This window comes from Lemur catta, chromosome 2, assembly GCF_020740605.2.
Source record: "Lemur catta isolate mLemCat1 chromosome 2, mLemCat1.pri, whole genome shotgun sequence".
Classification (NCBI taxonomy): domain Eukaryota; kingdom Metazoa; phylum Chordata; class Mammalia; order Primates; family Lemuridae; genus Lemur; species Lemur catta.
Window position 1 is genome coordinate 109974828 of NC_059129.1, and position 16035 is coordinate 109990862.

Consider the following 16035-nt stretch of genomic DNA (forward strand, 5'->3'; position numbering starts at 1 on the left):
TTACTTGGATGCAAAATGGATGTAGATTTATTAGAGATAGATTATCCATCCATTCTTTTCCTTTCTAAAAGTTAACCCATAGGTAAGACAAAAAATGAAACCACCGAAAGTAAAAATCCCAGAACTCACAAGTATTTCATTCCTATGTTTATTGGAACATCAGTAGCCTGATGATTGTCAAATAATATTATTTATGTAACGTATCCCACTGTGGTAAAGCTGGACTTGAAGATGTCAACATGATGGATGATATGGGTTTTCATTTTGTTTGCCTTCCTGCTTTGGCTTCATAATCCCATCGCTGTTCTTGATTAGGACATTTTGTCTTCAAGCTTCAGTGAGTTGTGTTCATAAAGAAGCAGAACAATGGAGAAGGAATGAGGGGTAAGTGAACAGGCCATGGAGGAGGAGGGAGTCTATTCTTGAACAATTATAAATTGTTCACGGGGAATGGTTGAATATATATTAGTACTCTTGACTTTTGGCAACACATTTACTGAGAAAATAGCTCCTATTACTCTACAATGAGAGTGTTCAACAAGTTAACAGCTCAGGGCTCCACTTCATTTTCCTTTCGAATTAATCTCCTCAAAGTCTTTCTTCACGAATCCATTAGTAGGTCAGAAGGCCCAGCATCAGTTTCATTCTCTATTATTCTTGCTCCTCTCAAGGCTTTTTACTCCCTTTGCTTTGACTCTGTTTTTCCTTCTCCTTCGAGAGCCTATAAAATGTGTGAGGGATAATATTTTTTCTTCAACTTAGAATCCAGAGTATTAGTAGTTATGTGCTGGTGGTACTTAGTAATGACATGATTATCATTTAGTGGCATTGTTGTTTATAAGGCAAAAAGAATGTTGTTAATAATTAACATGCATATTTTCTACATAATCCAGTACAAACATAAATGCAAATATTTTAGGTGGAGGAAAGTGTTTTCAGGAAATTCAGATTTTAAACCATCACTACTCTGTCAGGGTTGCTATAATTTTCACTAGGTGTGTTGAAAAGGTAATAGATGTAAGACTGGGCATTGTAACTTATTCAGTTCAATACTTGTGGGCAGTGTTTTCATCTACTCAAAAAACTGAACAGTATTTAAATGTTCCTAAGGGGAAACACTGCATTCCATTGTTTGTGAAAGTTATAAAGCAGATCCTTTATTGATCTCCTTACAAAGTTTTCTAATATTTCTCATCTTTCAGTAAATGTAAATATGACTTTGAAAACTTTGTATAAAAGACGCCTAGATATTATTGTATATACTAGTCACATGGACCTAGCAAAGAGCTTTAAGCCATGAGTTTTGGCCTAAAGTGAGAGTGTAAGTAGGAGATAAAACTCTTATCAGAAACTAGAATTATACAGTCAATAATAGGCACGACTATCTATATATCCAAGTAAAAAGAGCACCTTCAAAGAGGCTGGCTAGATTCTTCACCCAGTTGTATCTTATCCTCTAGCTGCCTGGCAACAAAATAAGCTTAAGTTAGATCTGGACTAAAAGAGAAAAAGCTTCTTCAGATAACTTTATTTGTATCTGAATATAATACTCTATTTCTTATATTGATGTACATATATAACACATGGTTGGTAAGCATTATTTTCAAGTATCATAAGTAACATAAGGACCAAGTTGTAAGGATGACGTAGTTGCAACAGTGCTAAACCCACTGATTTACAATTAGATCCATTTACCTAGGTGGCTGCCTTCCTCTCTCAGGAGTCCTTGTGGATTCCTTCCAAAGAAGAAAATTCAAGTGAAGAGGCTACCTTTTCAGAGATTTTCTTTCATGAATGGTATGTGGGTAATTGCATGCTATTGCTAGACTCTCAAAGATAGCACGAACTGTTTAGTTGTCTAGTTACTAAATTTGAAGTGTTTTTTTTTTTTTTGCAACATAAGGTGAAACTTCTAGCTTTATGTAACAGTTAAAATTTGAAATTATAATGAGATGAAGAATTCATCAGAAAGCCCTCACAAGAATGTCTCATGAGAAAAGAGTGATACTAGGGGGAAGTGAGGAAGGAGGCTGGATCAGAAGTGTACGAAGTAAAGGGCACGTCGAGCACCCTACAGCAGCTGGCAGGCAGGGAACGAGTGGGAGCTGAAGTCTTCTTGGTCTCTTCGTGTTCTGGAAGGGATGTGCTGTGAAACAGAGGAAATGAGGAAGAGAAAGAGGGTGGTAAAACACAGGAGAGCAGAGTGCTGGAGAGTTTTGGTAATAACATTGAACATTTTTCTGGATTGGTGGATGAGGAAATTGAGAATAGTTGCAGTGCAAGAGAATGGAAGAAGAGAAAAAAGGATTTTTATAATATTGCTGTGGGTTATAAATTAAGTCTCTTCCATTTTATTTGATATACGAGAAAAAACTGGAGTTCTTTTAAAATTACTTTTAGTTGCTGGGCTGTGTTGCTTTGAATGTGACTTTGAGTTAAGCCTAAGCCACATGGGGTCCTGGATTTATTTTATTCACAAAAATTCATGGTTTCTAAGTGTGATAAGATACATTAAAAGCTGATTTATCTTTTAGAATAACAGGCACAAAGCCAGGAATAGAAAGAACAGTAAACTCCTTACTCTGGTCTTCCATCAAGTGCCTGCATGACTTTGGGGAACTTTGAACAGTTCTGGGCTGCATTTTCTTAATTTATAAAATAAAATATTAGATGAGACAATTGAAAGGTTAACTCTCAGCTCTACAAACCTGTGCTCTTTGAGTTAAAAATGTCAGCATGAGCAAATGCAGTTATTTTATTCCTAATGGTTATTAGCATGTTTGTAAAACAATGCCAATGATAAAACTAGTTACCCCTTAATGAATCATTTTTCCTAGTCAGGAATTAGCTATGTACTATCTAACGTGGATGATAATTAATCTAAATTAAATATCTCATTTAATTTTGACAACAATCCTTCAAGGTGGGGATTATTATCTCCATTTTATAGTTGAGGCAATGGAGACTAAGGAAATTTAAATTAGCTGAGACCAGCTAATTGACGCTGGAAATGAGATTTGAACCAGGTCTGCCTGACTCTGGGGTCAGGCTGACGTGCATCATGGTAAGTTCCCAGCATTCCCTAGAGCAGAGCTTCTCATGGAGTTGTTGTCATCCAGTCAGCTGGGGCGCCGGTGTGGTGTCCACTTAGCCTTCTCTGTAGCGTTCACTGAGTGAAGTATTGCTGCTGTTTCCTTCCCTCCTTGAAAACACCATTTTCCATATTTAAGTTGTGCCTACCGCTTCCAATGTTGTATGCAAGGTTGGGACCTAACAACTTCTGGTTCTATGTAGAAAGATGCAGAAGGGGATTCTTAAAAACTCCAGGTTTTTTTTTTTTTTTTTTAACTTCAGGGCTAAAGCATCTCTGCTTGTGCCCATAGCTACTCTTGAAAGATATTTTCTGGGTTTCACTATTATGACTTGCCCAGAATCACAGTAAGTGTCTTAGGAAAAATAGTTCTGAGAGTCTGACTCTCTTTTTGGTAAATATAATTTAAAATCAATCCACAGGCCAGACAGGCTGTAAATAAACTATGGTGGCTACCCTCTTCTCCTCTGACCCTTCTCCCATAAGGGAAACACACTCCCCCATTCTCTAGTTACAAAACCCAAGCTCCCATGCATATCTGTGTCTTCCCCACCCAGGAGAGGGAGAATGGTGTATGGATCTGTCTGCTCTATTTTAGCCAGCCAAAATGCCACCTTCAACCCAAACCAAATTTATGGAGGAAATATCTCAGACACAAAGAACTTGCTGTTTTGACATCTAAATCAGGTCATGAAATTTTAGGGAATACATCACAGTCTCCTTCCACATAAATTTTTATGCATAATTATGATCTTTCCAGGTAGAATTAATTGCTTTCTCTTTTGTAGTCCTATACCATATTTATTTATAACTCTATTATAATATGGATCCTACTTTTTTCTTGCATGACCGTGATTTATATATATGTCTTATCTCTCCTCCTTCACTGTAAATTTCTTAAGGCCAGGTACCATATTTATAGACTTGCACTGAATATTTAAATCTTTAGAAACATAGCTTAAATATTTATGATATTCTCCTACCATATATCTATAAAACATCTAAAGTTAAATTTTAAAGTTCCGAGTAATGACTTTAACTTAGAATTCAAGGTTGGCTAAGATGCATAGAATTATTTCTTTATAGTAAACAAAATTTTAGGAAAAAGGATTATTGAGATATATGACATATCTTTACCATCCAGCTGAGTCAGATCCTAGCAGTAGGAGAAATTCTATGAAACAGGAAGAAAAGGGATAATCCTTTTTCTACTAACAATCTCCCTTCACAAAGCCGGGCTGGTTTCTCAACACAGAACAGTGCACCTACAACTATTCTAGGCTTGTGAAAGATGCAGTTATCATTTCTGTCCCTAAGAGGATAAAGCCATATATGATAAATAATGCACTTCAGTCAAAGTGAGATAATCACTTTATCAGATTATATATGTTGTTAAAAATTTTAAACTTTATTTACTTTGATTCCACCGGAGAGGATCCATTTTATTGCCATTCCAAAGCACTTTGGGGCTACTTTTCCTGTCATTTGTTTTTTGGAATATCTCCTTTTTCTCTCCCTTCAGAAAAGATGAAGTTTTAGAGGTTTTCACTGATAAATTCTGAAAGGTCAGTAAAGCAACATTTAGCCTAGAGATTCTGACAATCAAATTTGTGTCAGGACTTTTCACTGTCTTGCTATCTATCTGTCTATCTTATTCATCCATTTATCTACATTCTTATTCCAAGAAGCTGCCTTTGATAAGTAAATAATCCTCTAATTTTGCAAGCATGTTTTCCTCCTTCATTCCCTTGTTCTCTCCTTCCTTGCCTCTCTTTCTTCTCTCATTCCATTTTTCCTTTCTTGAGTTCCTCTTTGGGCCACACACTGCATGCAAAGGAAATACATACACTCTGTGGTGTCGAGGTTGGAGGGCTTTACAGCGTAGCAGTGATACAGACTGGCAAACAAGCCATTTTACAAAACAAGAAGATTAACAGCTTCATGGATATGTTCAAAGTAAAATGAGAGCAGAGAGAAAAGAGCAGGCAAGAAAAAGAGATAACATTTGAGTTGAAATTTGAAGGATGAGTGAGTAGGAGTTTTTATGCAGACATCTCAGACAGAGGGAACTATATGTGCCAAGGCACAGAGGAGCGGTGTGAGTCAACAGGGCATGTTCTGAGTATCGGAGACTTTCAGTATTGCCTCTGAGGCAAATCGTGAAGGAAGGGTGAGGGATGGGATGTGGGGTGCGTGACCTTGGCTGTCATGCCAAGTAGTTTGTTCTTTATCTCAAAGGCTCTGGGGGCCCTGGGAGGAATTTAAGCAGGGAATGATAAACTCAGATTAGCATTTTAGATGGATGGCAGGACTAGGATGGAAGAGGATAGGAAAGTAAAATTGGCCTTTTCCCTTATATCCTCATACATCATTGTATTATCTCAGTCCATGTGAGAAATGCTTGAGGGATTGAAAAAGAGTGGCAATGAAGACGGAAAGCAGGTGAGAGTTAAAGAGTTAGCTGGGAGATAAAGTTAACAAAAGTCAGTGATTGGATAGGGGAAAGGCAAGACAGACTCTATAGCTTTATAGCCCTTATTGCACTCGTTTGAATTGTAGCATTTGTTTTATTACACATTGAACTTTGGTGTTACATATGCTTTTTAGTAATCTGTTGACTGGAATAGTCTGTGAACATTACTTGAAAAGGTTCCATTTGGGACTCTACCATCAAATCATCGAATTGGACTTCCACTAAATTCCTGAGGTTTTAAATTTGGAGTGAGAGATTTTCTTTCAGAGAATTTCTGGAGTACTTTGTAGGCCTATATTCCTGGTAGACTAGGCTGAGATGACTTGCTTTTTATGAGTTTTGCTCAACAGGTGGGTGGTCTTTAGCTAGTGCCCTTAATCTAGTTTGAAGTAGTCTTACTTGGAAATGTGTAAATTCTTTGCATAATATCTGATTCATCAAAACAAGCACTCCAGGAATCCTCAGAGTTTCTGTGGTCTTTTCAGCATGCCATAAAGATGTATGTTACCTCTGACAAGATCGGAAAACATATTGGTTAATTTTCAGATATTCTGATCTGAGACAATTAGATCTACGACAGTCTCATAATTATCAACACATGAAACTTTTTGGCAGTTTTAAAAGAAAAAAATTTTTGGAAAATGCTGTAGTTGGCGTGATTCCTGTTTTTAACTTATGTTTAACATTCTCCTTTTGTTCCATCCTGAAGAGTTGGAGGAGTGCATGATTGAACCTGTCAATTTGAAATATGGTTTTTAGATTTCAAGATATGGTAGAGATATTTTTTCCCTCTTCTCTTCACATGACTGCAAGAGTTAAGTAGCTATTTTGGAAGATATTTTTGTTCCCATTTTGTGAGGCATCCCAATCAGAACATTCAGCTCTTTTCCATTCTAATAATAATAATAATAATTGCCAAAGTTTATTGAAATACAAGTATGTGCTGGCACTATATAAATTGTTTTATGTGATTTATCTCACATAAACTTCTCAGTAAGTCTATGAGTTGATGTTATGTTTATTTCACAGATGAAGAAACTGAGGCATAGAAAGTTTAAGAAATTTTTTAAATTCTAAATATCTAATACAAACAGGACTGGGATTTGAAACCAGTCAATTTCACTCTAGGGTCTTAATCAATTTACTATCTCAGACCCTTTACACTTTTTCTTGAATATGTATACATATATATATATATATACATATATATATATATGTATATATATATAAAATAAAAGAAACATTTTCAAGACTGGCAATCAGATAACTTCATATTACACTTTGTTTCTTGTGTTTCTGGCTAGATGTATAATTTTAAATAATCATTGATTTGCTAAAGAAAAAAACTCTGTTGGCTGAAAATACTAACAAATAAATATCCATGTAACAAACAGGTAAGTAAAGTCTTTCTTAAGGAAATAAATACAAGTTTTAACTTTTACAGCGTTTGGGCAGAAAAGAGTTCTAAAATGTGTATTTAACTTAGTGAGAACCTTTTAACAGTGACAAGCCTGAAATTTTCAACTTATAACCACAGCTCTATTGAAAACCTCAGGCACTTTTCTCACTTCAATTGGTAGTGCATAAAATTTTTTAAAAAGTAGGTGTCTTCTGACTGGGGGGGACTTGCAAATATCCATTTTTATTCAAAAACTTGAATTGCAGTTTATATCTTATATATATGAGAAATATAGCTTAATTCAAAAAACTTTGGGAAATATTCAAACTCCTAAAGTAGAGAATATCACTAAAATGCAGGGAAAGTAGGTATAGAAACTAGCTGCAAGCAAAATTGTGAAGTAGACAGTTTGTTCTCTTGGTCACCAGCCTTCCCAGTGAGCATCTCCTTTTTGTCTAGGATGGCAAGTGTCCTTGGGTTTCACATCTGCTAAGACTGTCTTGTCGATCCTTCATAGGTCTGATTTGCAAATGATTGAAAATAAATGATGGATAAGATACTCTTCCAATGATATTTCCATTTTAAATGGATCAGAGATTTCACCTGAGGAGGTAAGTGTATAACAGAATTTTAGGCAGGAGCCAGCAAATAAAGGTAGTTATTTATGCTCATGGGGGCCTTCTGATCCCTCTAGAAAGCACTGAAATATTTGTCTATATGTGGAACTGGCCCTGTCTCTTAAATTTTATCTTTTCTCAGATTGCGCCGATATTCTTTCTTCACCAAATCAGCGAACCACATCAAATGTCCAGTATATACAAAGGAGATTATAGCAATGACTCATGTCCTTTAATTTGAAGCTAATGTGAGAGCAAAGAATGACAGATGATAAAAACCACAATTAACACGTTTAATGTGTCATAGTTTGCAAAAGCACTTTTTATATGCATTGTCTCATTTAATCGTCACTGCATTTCTGAAGAGTAGGCATTTTTATTATTTCTGCTTTATAGCTAAAAACACTAAGCTTTAGAGAGGACCTGAGCCAGTCTCAAGTCATCTGGTTATTAGGCTGCAGACCGAGGGCTTGAACCCATGCCACTGCCTCCTACGATTCTTGGGACATGGTAGCTAAATAAACATGGATTGTCTTCCTTATTTCATTTGCTTTCTGCCTTCTTGCCTTCATTCATTGTTATCTTCCTTTCTTCTTTAAATCTGTCAACTCGCCAATTCTCCCTTATGGAAATAAAACATATAAATGTAAAATATTGATAATATCACATAAATAAGTTTTAATAATAATTCATTAAGCAAACTGTATGTGAAACAAATAAGCATATGCATAACCTTTAAACAATAAATATAAGTTTATGATAAATATTTGTGAGTGAACGCATGGTGAATGAATGAGTAAATCAACCAATTAGAGTAGTAGAAGAATCTGGGCCAATTGAGAATATGTCAGCCCAAGAGAGATAATTGTGTGGGCATCTGGAAGACTTTTTGGCCTTCCCTCCTCTCTTAATGCATGCCTAGTCACTGTCTAGTGAGAATCTCATTTGCTTTGTCCCTTAATGAGCCATTTACTCAAAGACAGCTTTCACAAATAAAGCCTCTAATTTAGAACTGAGTTTCTTGCATGTTTTGATTGTGGGGAGTCATAAAAACTAGGGCAACATCTGTATAATCAGAAAATGGTCATTTTTGATCTGGCTCCTTCCCTCTGCCATGTGCTTCATTGTGCTGTGCAGTCAGGAAGGCAGAGAGAGGCTGCTGCCGCTGTGCGTGTGTTAGAGAGAAGTCCGGTCTCCTAGCTCAGGGCATGGTAAAAGTGACCTGGCAGCTTGGTCCTTTGGCATCATCACATTGCTTCTATAGGGAGCAGTGGCTGGGGGACGAAATGATGATAGTGAGGACTGGGAGGGCCAAGGCTATGGCTGGGAGTTGGGCAGGAGCAAGGTGAGAGTGCTGTATAGAGCAGAAAGCACAGAAAAAGGTGTCAACATGTCACACATGAGCCAAGAAGACACGGCCACTGAGGCAGTTAAGGAGAGGGTTACAGTACCTGGGATCAAGGCTTAGTTTTGCCACTCATTTCCCGGTGGACTCAAGCAAGTCCCTTGTGTATTATGAACCTCAGTTTGCTTGAAAAGGAATAGAAGAGGATATTGATATCTTTGTTTCTTAGTCATGATGATGATCTCAAAATCAAAAGAGATAATGCAATTCACACTTGTTTGCCAAGACCACTTAGCAAGAGGGTATAGTTCTGAAAGGAAAAGCAGGGCATCTTATCAGTAGGATTGGGAAATGATACTGTGCCAGTAAAAACAAAAGGTATCCACCAGGGAGTTGACAGTATGAACCTCTTTGATACATTTTCTTTATTTATAAAATAAGAGAATTGTGAAAGTGGTGTGTTGGCAAATGTTCAAAAACTGGTCCCCCCAAAAAACATAGACACATAATTATATTTCTATAATATAAAGGATATGTAGCCCTAAATTTTACAAATAATCATATGAAATGTAATACTCTTTATTGGAAATTTCATATAGCCAATTGATTCCCATAAAATGCTTACATTGATTTTTGTGCCAAACTTTTATATCCATAGCTGTGCAATCCTATGATTGCAACTGATGAATGAGTATAGTTCCAACAGGTTTGTTGGGTTATGTTTTTATTTATGTTAATGACCAAGACGAAAATGAAACAATGAAGTTATATGCTGGAAATTCATTTGTCCTTCAATGACATAGGCAAGTTTTTTGCTGAATTAGATAATAGCTTTCAAATGCAGGCATACCTCAGCCATATTACAGGGTCAGTTCCAGACAACTGCAATAAAGCAAATATTGCAATAAAGAGAGTCATACAAATTTTTGGTTTCCCAGTGCACATAAAAGTTATGTTTATACTATACTTTAGTCTATTAAGTATAGCATTATGTCTAAAAAATAATGTACATATACCCTAATTTAAAAATTCTTTATTGCTAAACATGCTGACAATCTAGGCCTTCGGCAAGTCATAGTATTTTTGCTGGTGGAAGCTCTTGCCTCGATGTTGATGGCTGCTGACTGATCGGGGTGGTGGTTGCTGAACATTAGAGTGGCTGTAGCACTTTCTTAAAATAAGGCAACAATGAAGTTTGTTGCATCGATGGACTCTTCCTTTCATAAAAGATTTCTCTGTAGCCTGTGATGCCGTTTGAGAACATTTTACCCACAGTAGAACTTCCTTAAAAATAGTAACCAATCCTCTCAAACCCTACTGTGCTCTATCAAGTAAATGTATGTAGTATTCTAAATCCTTTATTGTCATTTCAACAATGTTTACAGCATCTTTACCAGGAGGAGATTCCATCTCAAGAAACCACTTTCTTTGCTTATTCTTAAGAATTAACTCCTCATCCTTAAGAGTTTCATCATGAGATTGTAGCAATCCAGTCACATCTTCAGGCTCTACTTCTAATTCTAGTTTTCTTGCTGTTTCTGTGATATATGCAGTTGCTTCCTCCAATGAAGTCTTGAACCCCTCATGATGCATGAGGGTTAGAATCAATTTCTTCCAAATTCCTATTAATGTTGACATTTTGACTTCCTCCCATAAATCACAACTGCTCTTAATTGTATCCAGAATGGTGAATCTTTTCCGGAAGGTTCTCAATTTACTTTTCCCAGATCCATCAGAAGAATCACTGTCTATGACAGGTATTGCCTTATGAAATGTATTTTTTATCCTTTTTTGTATTTCAACAGTGGGCTTAAAATATTCAGTAAGCCATGGTGTAAACAGATGTGTTGTCATCCAGGCTTTGTTGTTCCATGTATGGAGCACAGGCAGAGTAGATTTAGTGTAATTCTTAAGGGCTCTAGTGTTTTCAGAATGTTAGGTGAGTATTGGCTTCAACTTAAACTCACCAGCTACATTAGACCCTAACAGAAGAGTCAGCCTGTCTTTTGAAGCTTTGAAACTTTGAAACCAGGCATTAACTTCTCCTCTCTAGCTCTGGAAGTCTTAGATGGCATCTTTTTCCAATAGAAGACTGTTTTGTCAACATTGAAAATCTGTTTTGAGTGTAGCTACCTTCATCGAATATCTTAGCTAGATTTTCTTGATAGCTCTCATCAGAAACCAGACCCTGCTGACCTCTTAGACTTTCTGACCTCTAGAACTGTGAGAAAATAAATTTGTCTTGTTTAAGCGACCCAGTCCATGGTATTTTCTCACAGTAGCCAAGCAGACTAATACACTTACTTACATTTAGTTCAGGGTTCAGCAAATTATGATCCCCGGGACAAATTTGGTCCACCATGGGTGTAATCCTGCCATACTCATGCCTGTACATATGTATTGTCTTTGGCTACCTTCATGCAACAATGGCAGAATTGAGTAGTTGTCACAGATACTACATGGCCTTCAAGACCTAAAATATTTTCTATGTGGCCTTTTACAGAAGATGTTTGCCAACCTCGGTACAGGCAATCAACAAACAATAAATCAAGGCTTGTAGCATTTGCTGATTTTCTTGGTGTAATATCCACATCATGACAGATTTCAAGCTGTCAATGAGATATCACTAAACACAGAGTTGGGATGAGATGTACAGTAGTAGTCTTTCTACCATAGTTATAGTAGATATAAATAACTTCAGGAGTGCATAATAGTAATGTGTTCTAAAATAATTAGAAATTGATGACTTTTGAGTATTTACCTTTGTTTTTAAAATACTTTAATTACTAGTAAGTTTGTGTAATATGATTTATAATAATGCCTATGTTTAACAATAAGCTTGCAAAATTCCTAAATAATTAGGAATTATTGGCTCTCATGAGCCAATGTGAGCCCATTCCAGCTCACCATAGCGTATTTTAAATTTCAGGAAGTATGCTGCAGGAGCCTTAAATATTTATGTTTAGGATAGTCCATAGCTTTGATTTTTCCAAAATGGAAAAAAAATAATAATTTAGAAATAAACTTTCATTTGAGTGGTCTTATGTAGGTACAAGCAACTTTCTTATCTTTCTTCTAATTATTTTCCAAACTTTCCTGATCATAAGAATCACTTGGGGTGCTTGTTAAAAATATACAGATGCCCATACCCTTTCCCTGGAGATTCTAATTCTGCAGGTCTGGGCTGGAATCTGGACATCTTTATTTTTAATTAATCCTCCAACTGACCCCTATGATTGAGTTGGGAAACCCTGATATTGTACTGTGTCTTTGACAAAGGACTTAGGGGTTACTGTTATCCATGTGTAAGAATGTAAAGTTGTATCCTCCTTATACAAAAATAAATTTAAGTAGATTGAAGATTGAAGTATATAAAAAGTTAAAAAGCAAACAGAAAACATAAATATTTTTAGTCTTGGAGAGTGTCCAGTTTTGCTAAGCAAGAAAAGATTGTTGCATTTTATAATATAAAAATGTTGAATCTATAATTAAAAAACAAATGATAAACTGAGAAAATATTTTATTACATTATTACACATAACAAAGGGTTAATACAGCTAATCTAGAAAGAGCTCTGTGGAGTCAATAAGAGAATGCCATAACCTCAACAGGAAAAGGATAGAAGACATGAACAGTCAATTCAGAGAAGGAGAAATACAAATAGCCAATAATGCTTTTATGAAAAGAAATTCAACTGCATAAAAAATTTTGAAAATAAAATTTCTCTCATCAGATTAGCACAAATAAAAATAATTTCAAAACTTTAAATCAATAGGAGTATTTGAAAAAATTTTAGATTATGAAGTGTTAGTGGGAGAGTAAATTGGAAAAACTCTTCCAGAGAGTTTCAAAATGTAAAATACTTATGGGTTTTGATTCAATAATTCCATCTCATTGATTGTTTTTTACTTTAAAGAGATAATTATACCAATGTGCACTCAATGAAGTGATGTTTTAATAGAAAAAATTTGGAATAAACTTAAATTCCAGTTCAAAGAGTACATACATACCAAAGAGCCTTTATGATAGATAGTGTACATTACAACAGATACCTATATTATAATACAATAGAGTGTGCCTAGAGTTAGTAACAGCTCCAGGTAAAATCCAGTTCTGGATGCAGAACTTTTACACTGGGAGGTTTAGGACAGCAATCTAATTAGAAATGAGTAGTAAGGACTTGAAAGAACATTATACTTTTTTTACCTAGATTGTTTGCTTGTTTAGGGTGGCTTTGGGGAGAAAATGCTTATGGAAATCATTGGTGTTATTGACCAATTCCAAATTATCTGACATTCTCTAGATCCAAGTTTAGAAATACAAAGTTTATCATATTTTGCCTTCTTTGCAGGCCTAGATCCCTTGAAAGCCCCCAAAGTTGGTTAATCATATTTTATAGGCCCTCTTTTAGGCTAATATTTTATCTTTATAAATATTTAAAATTCTAACTTGAAGTTGTACCATGTGTTTTTCCTAAGATTGGTCATATCTTGTTTAGCCCCCTTTAGCTCCAGCCTGATACTCAAGAGACAGTGATCTCTGGGTCACTTGAGCAGACTACTTCTATATACAGGGTGGGCTTTCCCCCACGCCTGCAAACACCTTACTAAAGAGAAGAGTAGACCATTGATATATCACCTATCTCACATTTTTTCTTAAAGACTGAGTCCAAATAGGTGAGAGCCCTCCTTCTCAGACTGGTAGTTGGATACCCTCAATGCACACAGGATAAACATGCAAAGTATAATTCTATGGAAAATAATCTTTACATTAGTTTTTATTACAATTAATACAGTTTCATTACAGGGTATATTACATATTTCTATTGAATTTTATGATAAACCAGTAGAGTTCATAGGAATTTTGAAATTGTTGCTAATAGAACTCAGGGCTCTTTCACAATTTCCAGTCCCCACATCCCCACTGAGACTTTGGGAGGTTCATATTTACACTTTTCTCTGCCATTCGGGGGATTCACTGAGGTTTTAGAAAAGTACTGGGTTAGAGGGTTGATTTCTGCTTTCTAAAGTGTTACAATGCCGTCTAGTTTGCAGCTGGGTTCCTTTCCCTTGTACTTGGTCAGCGCTCCCCTGTTGATTCATAGACACACATGGACTTACACCCTGATGCCTCCCTGTAGCCACAGAGCAGAGCATCCTTAAAATTCATCTGTCAGACCCGTTCATGGTAGCGCTGGTCCCATATGCAAAGTGTGTCTGCATGCCTGCCCAGGAGCTCTGCTGAGTTTTCAAGGCAGACATTGTCTGCATAGCTGGTGTCCTCTAGCTTTGATTAAGGTAATTCATGTAATTCAAGTGAACAAATGTAAATGCAGGTACCCAACTCACATTATCTTCTGATCCTTGTTTCATGGATGCTAAGGAGAAACTTGAAGAGTAGGGTTCACAGCAGTCAGAGAAACCAAAAGAGGAAGCTGGCAGAATTTCTTCAGATATTCCTTCTCTGAAGATTGCTAAACTTAGAGAGGACTTGAAGGGCAGTAGAGTTCTTCCATGATTACAAGTACCTGCAAGAGACTTAACCTGACCATCTGTGACGCCAGCACAGGTGACAGTCATATCCTCACTTTTATCATACCAGCAACAATTTTTTATTGATTTTTTTCATGCTTCGGAGAATAGACTTTAACTGTTAGACTTATCTCTGTCTTGGTGTTGCTAGGCTATTTGGATTGGAAGTCACAGGAGCAGAAAATCTTGGTAAAGTTAAAAAAAACACATTGGCTAGCTTTCAAGTATTTCACTCAGTGGGTGAATCAAAAAATCATTTTGAATCTGAAGGTTACTCACGTAATAATTAAGATGACACATTTCGAACTCACCCTTCCTGACAAATGTTTCTTTAAAGAGACACTGATGCCTCATAGAAAACTTGCAAGACATGACACATCAGCAGAAATTGTTTCTGCACAGAATGTGTTTCAAAGATTTTCCCTGAGTAATCACTGGCATTTCCCCCCTTTTTTCTATAGTCTTTGCAAAACCTTCTGTTATTTCATGCTTGTTATCTTTTGCACTCTTAGTAAAGGTTTCATTTTTTAAACAACTTCTGAAACCACAGTATATGTAAAATTGGGTTTAAAATAAAGCAAACACTCTGATTTGAATACTGATTAGGATGAAGCACACTCATCAATAAACATGGAGCCACAATGACCTCAGGAGGACAAGGAGCTTGAGATGTGCATCAATTGTGTTTGGGAAATAGCTTTTACTGATGACTCCAAAGTCTGCCTAAATCCAGGTTCCCAAATGCAAAGGACATGAAGCTTCCACCTTACCTGCCAGTACTGCATCAGGCAAAACTTCTATTTCCATCAGGAAGTCAAGCAGCATAATAACAACATAGTCATTTCTCTAGACCATCTTTCCCCTTTTCCTACCCTAAATTGCCTTTCAGAGGTTTTAGGAGAGCCTTTGCATCTTGGACATGCACTTAGGGAGGTCATTATTCCTCAGCTTTAATCTGATTCTATTGCACAGATTTAAAAACAGAAAGAAAAAATCTAAATGTACTAATTTTCTATCAGAGGAATAGGATGGCTTCACGCAGTATGACTAGATATTGATCCTATAGTAGGCCGATGGAGGGCCGTGGCTGGGAATGGCAGTGGCCATTCATGTGATTGTTACAGGAAGAGTGTGCTTTGGGGCTCTGCAAAGGAGTCAGGGGGACTCTCATAGCACTCAATGTTTCAACCTCTGTTTGGGGAGCTCATGGGCACAACATTCGTGGTGTGTCCCATTGGGTTTCACTGGCCAGCAGAGTACAAGTCAGTTGGAAGCTTCCCCCTATCATGGAAGCCCAGCTCTGATGTGCCCTGGACTAGGATGATGCCAGCCCCAGGAGGAAGAGGGGTGGGCATGCAGGTCAGAATGGGAAGCTGCATTCTGTCCCATGGGTAACACTGTGCAGCCAATTGGAGCCCCAGGGGGCCCTAAATCTGTGCAGAGGGAAAACTTGTCTAGATATTTGTGCCTGTTAGGTGCTACTCTCCCATTCAGGCCCCACCCAAGGCATAGTTGCAGAGTCTTAAGAAACAACTCTCGGGCAAGCGAGACTCAGAGCAGAGATTGTCCTTATTTGTTC

General features: G+C 36.7%; 1 long non-coding RNA gene across 1 annotated transcript in view; it reads left to right on the plus strand.

The window, feature by feature from the left end:
• The first annotated feature begins 371 nt into the window (after window positions 1-371).
• Window positions 372-16035, plus strand: part of LOC123632229 — a 64639-nt gene continuing 48975 nt past the window's right edge. The window contains exons 1-2 of the long non-coding RNA XR_006733304.1: window positions 372-384; window positions 1700-1797. This is a non-coding gene — a long non-coding RNA (uncharacterized LOC123632229). The remainder of the gene's footprint in view (window positions 385-1699; window positions 1798-16035) is intronic.